We start from the raw sequence: 19,005 nt of genomic DNA on the forward strand, positions 1-19,005 counted from the left end.
CCTTTTTTTATAGAAAGACATCAGAAAAGAGCTGTCTTCTTTTCTTCCTCTTTCTCTATACTCTGTTCAAAGATTTAATAAGATGGCACATGATACATTCATCTAGCCCCATAGTAGATTGCTGGCTGTCTAAATGTAAATTTTGTGGTTTGTTTTGTTTACCAGAATTCCCAGTGCTGTGTCCCGTACCTACCTGGTTCAGAGAGGTGTTCAATTAGTATTGTTGAATGAACGAATATATTCAGGCAGTTCTTTCAAGTAGTTATCTTGACCAAAGAATCATTATCTAACTTTAGTAGATTGGGACTTTCCGCTACGTGGAATTTATATTCTAGTGGAGGAGCCAGACAATGAAGAAAGAACTAACCACGTAAATCAGCACAATAATTGTAGCTGGTGGTAAGTGCTACAAAAGACTTAAATAGGATGCGTGCTGTAATGGAGACATAGGGCTTGGAAAAACTAACCCTAGAACAACCTGACAGCCTAGGGGTAAAGAAAGAATTGATACAACGTTCCAGAAGGTTTATTTTACCCCAAAAGTTAGCATATCCAATGAAAAAGTTTAAGCTTATCACAGCTTTTCATAATGCAAACAGGTTTGCAGAGTTCTTTCCTTACAGAGTGTATCAGTTTCTACTTTGTAGCATTTTGCTTTTAACACATCAGTTGGTTAGTGCCTGGTGCCAGGGTTAGCTCTCCAGTTCACTTCCCTTTTTCTCAAAACTGTAACTTCTCTCCCAAAGCCACTCAGCTGTCTCCCAAATGTGTGCTTTCAGTCACAAAGGGAACCAGATGAACAAAAGAGAGGGGATCAGCACAATTTTATCATCAAAGCTGAAAGAAAAAAAGAATCTAAAACTGAATACCCTGCAGACTGTGGGTCAGAAGTGTTATCTTCGTATCTCAAGGATAGAACATTTAGTAAAGATTTGGGTACAAAGAACGTACCACCCTCCAGGCATGCTGAACTATGCCAACCGGAAAACTGTTCCGTAGGGTTTACAATTTCCCCTTTTTCCTAAATTAAAAAATGCTAATGTGTACTGTTGACTCTTGACAACACATATTATTATTGTATATAGGGCATAGAGTAAATAAGACACTTGCCTAATGAAATAACAGTTCATTCTAACTCAGCAAGCTGGAAACAATTTTAGCTTGTTTTCTTTTTTCCATACTTCTTTATGGAAGTAGGCCACAATCATTTTTATTCCACCAATTCTTCATAACCTTATAGCATGCTTCCTGTTCATGTTATGCTTCTAAGAGCTGTTTTTAAAGCCCCTTGAGGGACATCCTTTAGTACATTCCTTTTAAAAATAATTATTCATCTATAGTACCCCCTTAGAATGTCTGAGCGTTTGGTAATATAGGAACTCCTTAATGAGATATGTGCAATGGTCTTTGCAGAGTATCACCAATGTTTACACCTAGTTCAGGTAACATAAATTAGATTTAATTAGTCATTCTGGAAAAGTAGTAGATATTTTAGAATAGAATCAATATCTAAAACCCACTATTTATCTTTTATGTATGGGTATTTTTAGATAAAATTCAATGAGTAGACTTTATAGATAAAAATACATTTGCGGTAACAAAGTCAATTCTTAGGGACTTTTATAAATAATATGAAGAATGTGTCTTGTTGGAGCATGAACAGTATCAATATCAGACAGAAGATCATGTTTATAAAAATTCTTTGTAAACCTTAAAATGCTATACAAATGTAAAGAATTATATTATTGTTGGTTTTACGTTTGTGGCATGCAGAACTTCTGGGGTGAACAAAAGCCCATAAACTTTTTGTTTTAATGATGAATATGTTCCTATGTAGAGTGTGATTTCCTTTATCACAGGTAACCCTATGTCAGAGACACCCTGAGTTCCTTCACTGGGTTCTATCACACTGCTGTTGACTTGAATCTTCCAGTCTACACTTGCGCCACTGGAAGCATGTTTCACATTATGCTTCAGAACGAGGTGTAATTTCTAGGAAAGGACTTCAACCCACATCACAATGTATATAGGCTGACTAGAGAAAGACTGCGGAATCACTTACTTTGGGTCTTATGTGGCCTCTGTATGGTCCTCTGACATATGTTATGTTTACAGAATTTCTCTGCCTTGACCCTCTTTTAACTCTTGTTGCTTTGGTATCTTTTTTAAAAAAATCTATTGTGGTAACTTGTGTATTTTGGTATATTCTATTTTTTTTAAATTCATTTTTATTGAGATATATTCACATACCATACAGTCATACAAAACAAAGCATACATTCAGTTGTTTATAGTACCATTATATAGTTGCGCATTCATCGCCAAAATTAATTTTTGACATTTTCATTACCACACACACAAAAATAATAAGAATAAAAATTAAAGTGAAAAAGAACAATTAAAGTGAAAAAGAACACTGGGTGCTTTTTTTTTTTTTCCTTCTTCCTTTGGTATATTCTTGAGGCTGTTTTTTTTTTTTTTTTTTTTTTTTTTTTGGTAGTTATTCCAGGCACCTGCAATTCTTTCTGCCAATTCCATGTCTTGGTAAGTCTCTCTGCTCCTTCCCAACCCCCTCAACACCACCTTCTCCCCATTTCAACCTCTTTTTGCTCCCACTACTATAAGAAACTAGAAAAAAGAAAATGTTTCCTGGTAACGTTCCTCTGCTTATTTTACATTGCCCTCTTCCCTGGGTGAAATTGCGCTTTTCCACAGCACTCCAGATTTGCTAGCTGCTGCTGTGTTCTGCAGTCTTCCCAGAGAACTCACATGGGGTAGACGCAGCCGGAGGTGGGAGGGCTGGGGGAGGCGTGGCCCCTTCTCCTTGGAATGCTCTTCCACAGAAGGGGTCAGGCCATGGAAAACAGACTTCCTGACAGTCACCGTGGGTTACACAAATATTACTTCCATCTAGCTTGACCTTTCATTATGCTCTAAAATGACTGAAAATACTTAAATCGTGTGCAGTATTTTTTTGGAAACAAAACAAATGGGGTTCTTTTAAGAAGCTGCACTTGAACTTTTGCCCTTGCTCTTCCTTTTTGAGTCATTACATCCAATTTAGATTTTCCTTTTATCATGTATTTTCCTTTTTTTGAGAAATCATCAATGCAAATGTTAAAGATAAGGATACCTCATATAAGATGCTTAGCTCTGGAGTTGAGTCTTGCTAACATTAACTGCTTACTGTACGTGCTGGGTAATGTACTAAGTGCTTTAATGTATTAGCCCAACTAATCCTCACAACTTTCTGAGGCGAGTATTATTGTTTTGTCCACATTTTATGGATGTAGACACCAGAACATAGTGAAGTTAGGTAACTTGCCTGAGGTGGTCACACATTAACAGTGGGTGGGTCCTGGATTTGAACCTTGGTAGTGGAGCTTCAGGTTGTTAACCACTAAACAAACTTCCTGGATGACTCAGGTGCATCATTTAACCTAAGTTTCCTCCTCTCTAAAGCAGGAATAGTAACATCTACCTTACTAAATTATGGTGAGAATCAAATGAAATGCTTATTTGAGAGGGCTCAGTAAATAGTGAAGTGCTGACACATAAGGTTTAATTAGCTTTGGCTAATTGTTGATGTGCTAATTGTTCATATGGGTCTTATTCTTGAGTTTGGCCTTTGCTGCTTGGATTTACTGGTATTTCAGTTGAAAAACTGCACATTTTTCTCGAGGTTGTCTTGAAATCTCAGAAAACCACAGGTGTCTCAATGAAACAGATCTTTTTCTTTCAAAACGGTGGCATTTGGAGCATTTAAAGGATAGGCAAAACTCACCAGGACGCTTTTAATATGCCAAGTAAGTTCAATGTTATAAACCCATTACTGTAGCACTTAATACCCACTTCGTTTTTTTCTAAATCGGGTAAATTTAATTTTTTTTCCAGTCTCTGTCCTCTACATACTGTGGACTTGTCATTACTTCCCTTCACTGTTTCTTCCTGCCAGCCGGCAGGCCCTGAAACAGAAGAGATACTGGGCAAGGTTTAGCTCACTGGAAGAGAGGTGGAAAGTCAAGTCCAAAGATCAAGGTTTAAAATGGCCATGGACTAAAAAAATAACAGGCTTCAAAATGTGGGACAGGAGACTAGAGTCAGAATTCCAGAGAAGAGGGTGTTGGAAGAGTAGGAAACTTGGGGATAGACTGCAGGGGCCTGGGAGTTCCCTTTCTGCCGCCTAGGGGAGATGGACCCTTTCTACCTCCTTCTGATGTGCTGCCTACCTTCCCTGCCCTAGGGCACCGAGGCATCTTGGGGCTAACACCTTGTCTTCTTATAATGCTCTCCCAAGTCGGGATGTTGGGGGTTTGAGTTCTTACCGTTCCTGGGGGAAGTGGGTAGCTCAAAGGCCTTTTTGTGATTCTTTGGAGCTTTAATGCATCTTAGAAATTGAGTTTGTCATAGTTTTTTTTTATGGGACTGGTATTGCATCCCCTGGGTCACCCGGTTTTGGGGGGTCTTCCAGACAGCGTTCACGTTCATAATGAGTTATTTTTTCCACTTTTCTTTCCTGGATAAGAACAATGTCCTTGCCATTCAATCTCCAAATATAGCAAGCACTTATGATAGAGGACTATCCTTAGGGAAGAAGCTGGCAGTCTCAGTGATGTGAAAATGTCCAATGTAGAAAACACATTTGAAAGAAAAAGCTGCTTTAAATCCTTTTTGGAATCAGATGGAGCATAAATGAATAAATTAAAAAATTAAAAGAAAATATGCAGCCTGACAGCACATTCCATTTTCAATCTTTAGTCTTGCAGGTACATGTCGACTTTACCAAAACTTCAGATGTCATTTCTATCACTTCTTTAAAATGTCAGACTGCAAACTTTTTCAGCCTTCTAATTGGGAGCATAAATCGGATAACAGATTTTCTAGCTGATGCATGTGATCAGGGTCCTACCAAAAATGTTACCAGGAAATAATCATCTAGAGTCTCTTTAAGAATATTGGTATGACTATGAAACTCAGGGCAGGGAAAAAAAGGCATCAAATCCCAAAGAAAAAACCAAAATAGGATGTATAAGACAGTGATGAATGGTGATATATAAATAGGAGCATCTAGCATAGAAGCCTGTGAATTGATGAAGGTGGCAGTAGTTAACATTCATCAGAATTATAGATGTAAGCACATCACATAACTACCAACCCAGCTGGGCCCATGTTTTTCTTCATGCAGTGCTGAACTGATGAGAGCACTTGAGTGCATGTAATTCATGTAAATTGAAGTATGTGACTCGTTTCCTAGAGGGCAGTTTGGCAATATGTATTTTTAAAAAACCCTTTAAAATGTTTTCACTGTTTTGTCACAGAAATTTTATTTCTAGGAATTTATGCTAAGAAAATAAAGATATGTGTAAGACTTTAGCCACAAAGATGTTCATCAGAGCATTGTTTAAAATAGGACAAATAGGAAATTGCTTAAATGCCCAACAATAACAGATTCGTTAAGTATATTATTAATTAATTATAAATTATGTTAATATTTATGTATTATTAAGTATATTATGTTACAGTCATATGGTGGAATAATGTTCAGCCACAACAGATGATGTTGGAGATAAATATTGATAATGAAAAGATGTCCGTAATATATTGTTAAGTAAAATAACTTGCTAAATTCAAATATGTACAGTATAGTCACATTTTCATTAATGTACGTATATATTCTTAGAAAATTCTGGAAATATATTTAAGGATTTTTAAAGTTGTTCTTTAAGTGGTAGGATTCTGGATACATAAAATGCTCTTCTATTTTGCTTGTCTGTGCATTTTAATTTTTCTGTCTTGGACATATCCTGCTTTTGTAATAAGAAAGAATCAACAAAGTTATTTTTAATTAAAAAATTGTAAAAATCTGTGAACCAAACCCCATAAAATTGTCTGGCTCTGGATAACTGAGAAACAGCATGTGATGCTTTTCAGCTGAACGTATTTGTAAACATACTTGAGCTGAATGTGAATTCTCAGTCTGTGCCATGATTTTGAGAACAGAACTTGCTCTTTCGTACACCTGATTCAGCAGAGATTAGCTTCCTTCCTAAGCTTCCCTGCAGAATGAAGATACTCAATTTAACAAAACATCCCTGGGGCTCCTTCCTACTCTCAAATCGCAGGTCTACACTTCCTAGGTTTACTCGGAGAAACTGCTGAGTAGTGTCCTCCCTGCATTTCTCATAATTACAGCTGCCAAGTAATGAAAATATATTAATAAAAATTCATCTTGTTATCTGTAGTACACTCAAACTCACCTACTCTGCAAGATTATTCTCGATGTCTGTCTTCTGCTACTTGAAGAAAGGCCTTCAAAAGACCTAGTTTTTCTATCACTTGTTAATTAACCTAGTTTTTAACCTTTTAGGGAGCTTATGATGAGGGTCAGATAGCTAAGAATGGCTCAGTGTTCCAGGGAAACTTCAGCAAAAGATGGGAAGCAGTTGAAAGAGACTATAGAGAAAAATTCACTTCCACTAGAAAATAAAATTCTCTTCAGCTGTTAAACCCCGACAGCCCCTCAGCCTGTTCCATTTGTATATTAAGGCAGGCCCCTGTCTGTCCACACCCAGTGGACCTGGTTGAGTTCAGTGAGGCGAGATATAATATATTTTTCCTTATTAATCAGTCTCAGCAGAAGTCATGGTATTAAAACCAATTTCCCCTATCTTTAAAAAAATAATTTCAGAATGACTTCACAGTAAACATAGCAGTAAATTATAGTACGTATCTGGCAAGCTGACTTCCCAGTTTTCTAATTTGTGAATGGACATTAGTGAAATGAATTTTTATTGTGCCTGGTGTTGGGAAACTTACATTTTATACTTACTCAGCCATGGATTTGTTGTGGAACATTAAAGAGATGCTCCTTGTCTTTTAGGTCTAAGTTTTTTTCTTCTGCAAAGTGAGAGGGTTGATTTCAATGGTTTTCAAGCTTCCCCCCAGCTCTGACACTGTGTGACTATGAACTACAAAGATCATTTATTGTTTCCTGTATAATCAAGACTGAAGGCAGAGCATCTATCTATTAACAGCCCATCTCTCTGACTTCCCTGCCACTTATTTTGCTTGTTCTAATAAACCATTGTTTCTTTGTTTTACTTCCTTTTCTCATGCCACACTAAATAATTTCAGAGAGAATCTCATTTTGGCATTCTCTGTATCCTCAAATATATGTTGTGTCTTTGTGACTAGTGAAAAAGAATCTTAAAAGCAGCTACTTCCATTTTCTCCAGTTTTTAAAGTTATCCCCTGAGAACTAAATGTCAGTTCAAAGATTCCTACATTTGTTATCATTTCTAAACTAACCTATGGAAGTCTAAGGCATAATTCAAAACACAGTGGTTCCTGACTAGAGACAGTGAACTTATAAATCTGCAGTTTGATTATCCTTATAATTTAAGAAGACATTAGGATTTGTAAAACTTTGGCAATATTTTTTCAATATATAAATTGAATATGCAAAATTGGACTGCTGTACATGCTTTCAGAGCCTGTATTTTTAATTGTAGATACCATGTTTTAAAATTGAGTGATAATTTCTGATGAATCTACTGCAAAATAAAAGTTAGGTTTCCCTCACAAAAGATTTGATCTCTAATTTACAGATTCAGATGTATGTAATACCTTTTTTTACATATGTAGGATAACCTACATGTAGCAAGAGACAGAAAACTCAACCAAAGCAGGCCATAGAAAATACTACTAATTGCCCACCTAACACCCATTCTTTCTTCCTTTCTTGTTAGCACACCCTGGTTTTATACAGTCAAAAGACTGCATTTCCCAGCCTCACTCTCAATTAGGGGTGGCCAACACAGGAATCCTTAGGACTTTCAGGAATCCTCTTCGATGGGAATTGACTGAGCTGTGTATTTCTTGACTCTGCTTTCTATATGTTGCCTCCGCTCCGAGCCGCACATGATCACAAGATGGCAGAGGCAACTGTAGTCCCATCATCCTCTTCATTCAAGCCCAGCAAGAAGGAGAAGGTCCAATTTCCTAACAGTGCAAACGAAGTCCCAGCTTTGGTTCTCCTTGACCTGACTGCCCATTTGGGTGGTGTGGACTCCACAACTGAGACCTGTGGGATGAGGGGCTGGTGGGTGCAGCCTGGGCCATGTGCATCACCCCGGGGACCCAGATTGGGTCCAAAGCAAAATAGGACTTCTGTGGCCATGAGAAGTGGGAGTGGATGCTGGATGATCAGAGTGCAAATATCTATCCCACCATGTTTGCCAGTTTCTTCTCTGAGTTATTATAATCTTATTAATGAGGCAAACTGATCATCTGATTTACAAAGTTATACTGAACAATGATTTGGGCATTGGATTCATTTATAGTAAATGAAACTGAAAACTCAAGGCCACACCACTGATCTGGATTAGAGATCAAAATATGTGTCTTTTCAGTTTCTAGACTAATGCCTTGCTCAGTAAACATATAACTTCTGTTTCTCATAACACCCTACATATGGCCCTTGGAAAGGAAAAAATTGAAAGCTTGCCAGAAAAATAAAAATCCACAACTGTATTTTCCAATATATCCTCTTGATGCAGCAGAGAACATTCCAAACATAAAATTGTATAACAAATTAGAGCTAAGTGAAATTTAAAATGACTTGTGATCAACTATGAAAAAGTGGCACTTTAAAATAGTAATGTCAGCAGGCTGTCCATTATGTAAGCATAATACTTGTGCTCTGAGTTTAGATGGAGGAGTTAGAGGACAATGACAAAAAATATTCTGGTCCTCTCTTTTGTATGAGTGAACCTGTAAAAGTGATTTTGAAGTGATTTACTGCAGTTACATGTTGGGTCATGGTAAGCAACAAGACACGATTATAGCCACAGTTTTGAAAATGTTCAGATGGTCTGCAATTAGGTTTAGGCAAGGCTGCTTCTTGTAGGAGCCAGTATTGATTTTTCAAAATGCCTCCTAGCTTTTCAGCAGAAGGGCTGATCATGTTAATCCTTTGAAGCCACAGGAAATGTCCTGGAGAGTGGACTGCAGAAAGCATTCCTGTGGTGGGGGGACTCGCTACCTGAGTGGGGGACAGTGAGAGCCTGGTGGAGGCAGGACAGTATAGTGTCATGGGGGAAAGTGCAGACTCTGCAGTTAGAGAGACCTAGGACTGACACCGACTCCATGTGAATAAGAAGATCACGTAAACTCTCGGATCCTCGTTTTCCTCATTCATGAAATGGCGAGGGATGTAAGAATCTAAAGAGAAAAGGCATGTAAAGCTTCTAGCCCAGTGCCTCTGATCCATGCCAAGTGCTTGCAGTAAGTGTTCATTATTACTCTGTTTCAGAGTTGATGCTTAAAAAAGAGGGAAAAGGATATTGTTGAGCTCTCCTCCCCACTGCCTGTTGAATTTTGTTAGGGAAAAAAAAAGTGTGAGAATAAGGAAGTTGAAGACCATCTCTTTGGGTTGGCTCCATTCTTGACAATGCTTCTACTTTGTTATGTGGAAGAACGGAGAATTGATATTGACATACCCGTCGGTGTTTTTAGCTTTTCTGTACTCTTGAGTGCAAGTCTGTAGAAAACAGACTTTGTTGGAAGGATGGTGTCATTGCATGGCATCTAAGAATGGCAGCTGCTTATTTGGGGAGCAGGGAGAACCCTGAGAAGTCAGCAAGCCTTAGGCCTGCAGACAGAACCATGCCAAAGATCAATGACATTATAGCATATTTTAGACCTGTGGGGAAGGGTGTCTCAGAACCTCAGAAAAGCAGGACACTAGGACCATAACCCTTCATTTTACAAATGAGGAAATTGAGGCCCAGGAAGAAGTGAATCAAAGGCCAAATAAAGAGTCAATGACAGAGGCAGGAACTAAACTTAAGCTTCCTGATGCCCGGGTCAAGGCTAACAATGTCTCCAGCCATGGAGTGTAAGCAGTGTAAGAGAATAGTGCTTCTCCCTAACACCTCCCCTTTTGGTTCCTTGTTAATTGCCAGTCTCATCCAACCACTGGAAGAGAGGATTTCATTCCTTTCAGCAAATTCAATTTATTGGAAGCCCCCCAACACCCCCCCCCATGTTAACATCTGTAGGCCTTTCAACGCTGGCCTCTCAATGTCCTGGGAAAGGATTCCCCCAGCCTGGGGGGCCTGGGCTACACAATGGAGGAGGGGCTGGAGGTCTCTCTGGTTAGTGCCCAGACTTCCTCCTAGGCCCTTTGTTTTCAGCCTGGTGCCAGGACCTGCCCTCCACAGGGCCCGGAGTCAGCAGCCCCATGGGCTCAAATTTTCTAAAGAATTAACTTCCCGTGTCCCACAGGGGTGGAGAGGGATGGTGGCCTGGCTGCTCTGAGCCTTTCTGGAGTTCTGTAGAGGCCTTGGCTGGCTTCTCCTTTGTGTTCTTACTGTAGGCCCTTCCATTTTAGATGCCTCCCACTCTGTCTGATTTCCATGTTTCCCAATGGTTGCGTCATGTCTTATTCATTTTTGTCTCCTTTCCCATTTGTGGTCCTTTTGAGCATATACCTTTTTAAAAATTTTTTCTCTCACTGTCCTAGTGCAGTTACAGGAAAGAAGCAAAGACCAGTACATATATTAACCACTCCCTACCCTTCTTAGAAATGGTAATAGCCATTTTCAACAGGAGACCATTTTTTCATATATTGTCCATAATTTCATTTCTCTTAATATAAAGTTCTAATGTGGCCCTAAACCCCAAAGGATAGTGCCTGACCAGGGCTGAGCACAGTTAATTTTTTTCTTATCGTCTTTGAGTGTTGAGGGTCATGGCCTTCAGCAGTACAAAGAATGGATAAAGGAACTCTCAGTTCTCAGGTGTGAGGAGTTATCCACTGGGAAGATTGCACCATTTGCTTGTTCATTGCCAAGAACTTTCCAAAAAACAAACCTTCCCTGGTTTTGTGTTATCACTAAAAATTAACCTCACAGCATGGTTCACAATCATGTTTATGAAAGTGTTGTGAAAATGAAACGCACCATTATAAATCAATGGATGAAAATGAATGGGGACTCTGAGGCGGAGGCACATTTCTAAATTTCTTCCAGAGCTGAGTACTTGCTGGGAGGAAGTGCCAAACATCTCTCTCAGTGTTTGTGGTTTTAGATGCTCTAACCAGCAATAGAGAGCTTTCCTCCAAGTGTGTGCATACCAGGAAAACAGAGGAATAAATGTTTGTTAAGTGAATAAACTTAGTATATAGAAGAGGATTTTGTGCTCCAGCAACATCTTTACAGTGAGAATATTTGAAGTCAAAATGCTTCTCAAAATCCTGAGAAATTAAAATTAAATGAATGGCACCTGTTTCATTTTGCCAAGGACTGAAATTTTCTGTTAAAAAATTAATATATTACCCTGTCAATAACTTTTCTCCAACACCTGATGTATTTTAGTTAATACTGCATTATTCCTAGAGCTCTGACATGCATAATTGTTACCAAAGGGATTCATGTAATGTAGTGTTCAGAATGGATGGCTGATTTACATAGCCTTAAACTGAAGGATGAGGCATTAAAATTTTTGTATTCACCCTCTCACCCCTCCATAGTAAGGGATTATAAATTGAGTTTTTTATTTTGATACAACTACAGTTCAGCCTTGTAAAACTGTGGCTAATAAAAGTGTAGACTTTAGTATAAAGTCCTGTGTGGACTTCATTCAGGAAGCCTTGGATTCTGGAAATAATATGAGGAGTTTGGTGATAAATCCCCTCTCCCCAACATAGTTCTCTAAGAGAGTGGGAGCCCATGTGCTGTTTCAGTTCTAGCACATCGATCTAGTTCAGTGGTTGTCAATTCATGGTTGCTTTCTATTGCAGGAATGTTATATCTCTTTCTTCAGTCTCTTTGGCTGCCTCTTCTGGTTTGCGTCGTTCCCCCATTTCAGTGTACATCTCAATTTCGTGTTTGTGTGCTTGAAGAAAAAACAGAAACTGATATGGTTCTGTGCCCTGTTTCTTGCTTTTCATTAATGTCTGATGATATGACAATGCCTCATGGTTTACAACCAAAAGAGGTGCATGCTGCATTTGTATTCTGAGTTTATTTCCTTGTGTGAGCAAAACTGATGATTTAAGGACAATAGGAAAAGGCATATACTTATCGTCATAAAATGAGTTTTTGCAAGCTCTACATAAAATACGAAATATTTTGGTTTTGAAGTCTTTATATAAAGGCAAAGAAGTAGTGTTTTTCTCTCTTTTAAATATTATCCCAAATAACTGGTTTAACGAGTTTTCTCCCCCACCATATTGATCAGATGCTCTGGCCTTGTGCAGATCAGCTACAGCATGCTCTGAGCCTGCTCCTTTTTTTTTTTTTTTTTTTTTTTCTTTTTTTCTTTTTTTTCCCAACCTTTGGCTATAGAATAGCTGGATTTAATGGCAGGGGGCCTCAGCCTCTGTTCCTGAAGGCTCTTTTCCTCCCACTCCCTTGGAGAGGAAAGCATGATTAATTTTTCTCTTTCCCCTTTGATTATAGGAAAAATCAGGCACGCAGTAACTCATTGCCAGCACACCTGAATTCAGGGGGCAGGTCCCCAGACAATTGCTCCCTTGTTCTAGCCTCTTGGGCCTAGGGAGCAGAGAAGGTGAAAGGGTAATGAATTCCTCTAGTTGGTGAAAGGGTTAACAGCATGATGGAAACCTCCATCTATGAGGGAAAAAATGAAAAAAGGAGTGGGGTGCCCACACTGACACACAGAAATAGCTACACAGTGAGCTTTTAGTGTGTTCTCAAAGCCACATTCCAAATTCAGCTGTCACAAGTAAGCCACTTTGACAAGAACATCCACATGCTGTACATAATATGTACATTCTTTAAAAGATTTGGGAGCATTCTTGCTGTTGTTTAGAGGAAGGATGCTGTTTGGTGGTATCCTTGCTTTACGTGAGAATTACGTCTGGCCTCTATCAAGGCACTGAAAAAATTTCAAGATACCTTGTTTTCAGGCATTTCAGCCTAGAGGAGCAAAGAGGGGAGGGGATGAAAAAGTCCATGAAATTTGTTAACCATGTCTGAAAGCAGTTCTGGAAAAGGAAATTTGGCCCTGTGTAAATTTCCCTGAAACAGCATGATCACTGCAATGAAATCTGGGAGTTTGTGCAACTCAAGTGGAGGTCCCTTGTATGTGCTTTGACAGATATATTTGGTGAAACATAAAGGCGGTATCATTCCTTTCTGCTAATCAGGGGCCAAAACCAACCCACACACATCTGCCTAGCCATTCTTTATTGCCTGTTATAAAAATAAACCTCTCATTTTTCAAAAGAAGTCATCACCCCTAAAGCGGAAAATGAGAGCGTGTGGATGTGGTCCCCAGATCATCCACTCTTTTCTCTAACCTTCATTACCTCCCACCCCCAAAAGCTGTGATGCTCAAAATTTTCAACCTTTCAATCAAAACACACTCTGTCTTGCTGCAGTCCCTCCTTCACAAAGAAATCTGACTTTGTTTGGCTTATTCTTTAAAAAAAGAATTCCTGAAGGTGTCTTGGCTACTCAGATACTTTGTCCTTGAGAAGGACACACCTAATCATCTTACTGAAGCAGTGAGTTTTACAAGAACTGTACCATAGTCTAAAAATAGCGTGAGACTATGCCATACTATTGTGGAAACTACAGCTTTTACGTTTTCTTGACAGAACTTCTCTGGTCCTCCCTTTAGTGAGAACATTCCACAAATATCAAAGAGGGGCCTTCAGTAAAGATACCCAATGCAAATTTTGCACGGCAGTGTTCATTGGAAATGCACCCTTGTGATGTCAGTGCAGGCATAATGAAGTTAAACATTTGTGGAGTGAGGGTGTTGTTGAGAGGAATCACTTCAGGAAGCATGTTGAAGCAAAGCTATGCTTAGCTAACCATGAGTAACGATTTGCCTATGTCCATAATTTTAACAGTGTGAATCATTAGCTCAGATCCTCTCTTTTATCCCAAAGAGAAAAAGAGCATTGGCCAAGGCCATGGATTTTAGGGAAGGCTCTTTGTTCTTAGCAGAAAAGGATGCTGATATTCCTGGCCTCTAAGATGACGACTTTAGCTTTAGCCTCAGGATCCTGGAGGTGAAGCCTTAAGGCCTTGTGCAGTGTAGTAGCCCCGGGAAAGAATTGTGTTCAGCCATCTCACTTACCTGCTTCAGTCTCCTGCCTCTGAAGTCCTCACCAATGTGGGAAGCTAGTTATTGTCAGGGATTCCTGTTACCATCCTTTCTTACCATTGCTGGGGTCGTTTGTAGAAAGTACAAATAGCTTTCAATTGGCTGTAGATCTATTTTAAAGTGCTTCCTGGGATATATGAGAAAATGCCTTTCAATTTAAGAGAAAATAAGTGCAAGTTTGTTAGTTATTTGCCGTGACTGAACAAACCAAATTTTAGCAACAAAACAGTGCCTTTGACATCTTGCCAGGGTTATGTTTCATAGCTAAACATGACATTTAGGAAATGTCAACTGTGAATGACTTTTTAAAAAATTGTAAAGTATGGTTGGATATATGTAAAATCCCTGACTTACAAAAACTTGACAAACAAGTTTCCAGTAGACATAAAAGGCTGCCCCTCCTCCATCTCTCCCTTCTCAGGCATCCCTTTCATTTCTCCTCTTCCCCCTCTCTCCACCCCCTCCATGCCAGAACCACTTCAGTACTGCCTTGGAAACTGCCTGTGGAAAAAACTTGGCTCTTCTGGAAAAACTGTGGCTTCTAAAGTAGAGGAAGAGGCTGAGCAAAACAGGCACAGTTAGGGGGACTGACTCCACAGATAGCTCCTGGACAGGACCATGTAGATGCCCCAATATTTTTGCTAATGTGGTATGCTTCTTTTTAACTTCTTTTACTTTTATTCATTTGGACTTATAAGTATTCTTTTTAAAAAATCTGGATGTCTGTGAGAGAGTAAAGGTAAACAGCCTTCGGTCATTTGTACATTCATATGAATTGGGTCAAGCTATAGCGATCCACACACACAAACCTCGCTTGTGTTTAATGCTTTATAGTTCACTGTTTGCAAAAGGTTTACACACATACATTTGTTCTACACAGCTGCATTACAAATGGTAAAACTGGGACTCCGAAAACATGAAATATTTGAGCTGCTGGAAGTGGGACTAGAAGCTACAAATTTAAATTCTGGATTGATTGCTTTTTCCATTCCATATTCCATTGTGTATGTGATTATTTTTATGTGAGTCTGTGTGTATAAGTTTGTACACAAACACATACTCATATCCCTACCTTTTTAAATAGTGAAGCAAACACACATTGCAATTTGTAGATGATTAGCAAACAGTATAATTCAGAAAATCTGAAACTATTTCTGACAATAGTTTTTAAGATCCCTATACCTGGAAGATGGAAATTAGATGATTAAGTCTTGTTTCATAAGCTTTAACAATTGAGAGTATTGTGTGTGCTTACAAAACACTTAAAAGACTAAATGTTAAGAATTTACAACTTCACAGAGAAATATCTATTAATGGTTGACTAAACAATTAGTAAAATTCATGAATTATATTTCTATTTACAAGCCTAATCTCAACACTGATAGTATATTTACATCTGTGGTTTTGACTTACCTGTTATAAATAAGTCCATTCTTGGTAAGTGGGTAAATTATTTGTATTTTCAAAGTGTATTTGGATTTTATACCAGAGCCAGTTGCCTTAGGTATCTTCATGTGATAACCTTTCTGATCAAAGCCTAAATAATACAATTCTAAGACTGAAAATGGTAAACATACATAAAAGCACATTATCAGATCTATTTTTTTTTTATAAAAATAGACTGTCTCACTGGCAATGTGCAAATAATGGGAGCATCATAAAAGATGAACTAATGCCATTTTCTGAGATAGAAAATTCTTACATTTTACATAAAGCTAGAAGTAAAAATGGTTCCAAGGAAAAACATGTGTTAAGAATTATAAATGTTTAGCTTACAAGGAGGGAAAAAAGTTGGGTTATCACAAGCATTGCTATTTCCCCCAAAGTATAGAAACAGTTTTCCATTCTCTGATTCCATGATGTTTAACTCTGAATAAGAAATAGTGATGGAAATGGAATAATGCAAATGAACAATAAACTTGTTTCCAGTTAGATTTAGTAGGAGATTGAAATCTGAGAATGACTTGGTAAATACCCAGTAAATCCTTAAGGATCATGGAAATATTATTTCCTAGACTCTAGATGAACTTTGTGACTAAAATTGTGTAAAATTCTACCTGAATATTTTCTTGAGAACTATAACATCATCCCTCAACTTTCTTCACAAGTGTTGAATTTTGTTTATTTTGCCTTTATTTTAGGGCCAGTGCTTTGGACCTCTGCTTACCCTTATATTCTGCCTCACTAAGATAGATGTTTATTACTATTACTTCTGGTGGTCATTTCATAGGCAATATCTATATAATTAAGCTGGGGGCTTTGCTGCAGTCCTTAGCTTTTTTGCAAGTTCTATCCCCTGGGTCATTAAAAGGTTTTCCCTTTTCTGAACATTGGAAGCTCTATCTCTCAGCTCAACCTGTCACTTACTCTGGAGACAGGCATGCATTTACAGACACCAGAGATTTTTTTCCTTTTGAGAAACCTGGAAAGGGGAAAACCACCTCTACAACTGATATGTGTTATTTCATAGATGCCTCTTTACTTAGTTGAAAGAGGATTTGAAAAGCCAACCCAGACCAGATTACTTTTTCCATACTTTAATTTGCCTTGGCTAAATTTTAAAGCCGAGGTTATATTTTATATAATGAGAACAGGGAAATTTATTCCCATTTCACATGAAATGACAAGTATAGTGACTGGTTTAGATCAGTTTACATTCACATAAACTATCATAATGGTAGCTGTGAAATAGCACTGTGTTTTGAAGTCTTTATGGTTAATTTTAGAGCACCAGTAAATGTACAGGAGCAGTACCAGGCTCAAAGTGTATTGCAGACTTTATTTTTGAAAGATGACATGGATAATCAGTTTGTCTTCATAGCTGAAGGCACCCAAGCACAGAGGAGAGGAGAAGCTTAACCACTGAGACAGGGAAACTGCTCTGATGTCAAGCAGCTAATGTTCTGTCACTTGCCAAACATTCCTGCTACAGATTTATGCTCTGAAATTTTCAAGAACCAACTAGACCAACAAACTGTGTGGTCTGGATTAAATAATATCTGCCTAAAAGGAAAGAAGTGAAGTTAGCCAGAAGTCCAGATGGCAGCTGTATTTTCTGCAGTGCTCTATTTGGAGAGTGAGCTTTATGTAATTTTGGTCATTTCTTACATCTTAGGAAACCATTTTCAGAATAAGTCCTTGAAGGATCTAGCACACAGGTTTCAAGAAATGAATTGCACAGACACAAGCACATTGTATTACCTGTTCATGGAATTATTGTTAGCTGATGAAAATGCTTGGATTTCTCTTTCTTCCAGCATAGTTACGACGTGCTCCTCTATCCCATATCTTTTATTACTCAGTTGGCTAAATTATTCCAGCGCTGACTCCATAGCTTCTAATAGGAAGCTACAGGAATAATAGGAAAAATATGGTTGACAAGATGCATGAACTTACTATTGGTTTTCATCTTGTGATCAACTAGATTGTTCACCTATGTGCAGTAAACCAGCAGTTGTTAACTGCATACACACAAGGGTGACATTTACTTTCTTCAAGGCAGAGTGCCATTTCTAAATTGCATCATCCAGCAAATTCAGTAATATATTGAACCCCTGAAAATTTGGTCCATCTTCCACGTTTAAGAATTTTACTTTGAGGTTGTCATGTGAGCTCCAAACTGTTAAATAAGAGTGTGGAGACATGGGGTAAGACACTGGGGTTACTTACCATAGGACATCAGAGTAGGGGGAAACGTCAAGAAACCTTTTAGGGTTGATCATTTTCCAAGTGGTGGATCATCTCTAGGCATGTTAGGTTTCTTTCCTTTCTTCCCTCATATCTCATTGACTCCCAAAGCTTAGTCATATTCTTCTAAATGATTTTTATTTTCATACTTTCTTCTCCATTATCATCCTTCATTACTCTAGTCAGACTTTCAGTCTCATTCCAGATGCTTATGAGCTGCTCTAACCAAATCCAAATATGTTTCCATCTAGTCACAGTGTGTATCCCAACCCCAGTCTAATCTTCATAAAACATTGATGTCATGATGATGTTTCTTACTTTAAAACTTAACAATGGTTCCGTATTTTGTTCTACACCAAGTCAAATCCAAATTTCTCTACATGGATTTTGTGGCCTAAGATAACTGTCACCTTCCTTCTTCTCTCCTCCCCTCTGATAACCAACTTTATTTCCTGCTACTCTCCAATATATTGGCACCCTAGACAGTGTCTGATGAAAGCCAACCTCTATCCTATTTCTGTGATAAATCTGTTCTCTCACTTGGAAAACCCCTCCCTTTTTCTTTCTTGCTCTGTAAATCCTGCCCATTCATCAACCCTTGGCTCAGGCCCCACCTTCTCTTTGCAATTCAATTCAACACACACTCATTGAACCCTTGCCATTAAATGGAAAGTCACCTTACAGCATGTGGTGGAGTGCAGGCTGCGCCCGTGCTTGCTGCCTGAGTCTCTCTGGACTACTCCAGAACCCAAGAGCCTTCTCTTCTAAACGCTGACATTTCTTAAAGTCTAATCCAGAGGGCTCCAGATGGTCCATTCAAAATAATCCATATTGGAACTTGTATTTACCTTTTCCTTATCTTTCCAAATTTCTATTTGAGAATATTTTCATAAAGTATATAACATATTAGTAAAGAAGTATATGTTTAACATTTACAAATAAATAGATATGCATACATTGGCATCCATGCACATTTTTACTCATGGAGGCAGTGATCAAAAAAACCTAGATACTCCAAATTCAAAACAATTTCATTGAGGGTTTGAGAGATGAGTAAACTGCCCTGCCCAAGTCTATTCATTCTCTCATTCAACAATTGTTTACTAATCCCATACAATGTGCCAGACAGTATTGAAAGATAGAGAAGGCACGCAGGAGGAGATCAAATGTTAGCTTT

General features: G+C 38.4%; 1 protein-coding gene across 5 annotated transcripts in view; it reads left to right on the forward strand.

Moving 5' to 3' along the window:
• SPATS2L (spermatogenesis associated serine rich 2 like) overlaps positions 1–19,005 on the forward strand; it is a 194,604-nt gene that overhangs the window by 33,530 nt on the left and 142,069 nt on the right. The window lies entirely within an intron of this gene.

The sequence above is a fragment of the Choloepus didactylus genome, chromosome 9, assembly GCF_015220235.1.
Source record: "Choloepus didactylus isolate mChoDid1 chromosome 9, mChoDid1.pri, whole genome shotgun sequence".
In the NCBI taxonomy this organism is placed as follows: Eukaryota; Metazoa; Chordata; class Mammalia; order Pilosa; family Megalonychidae; genus Choloepus; species Choloepus didactylus.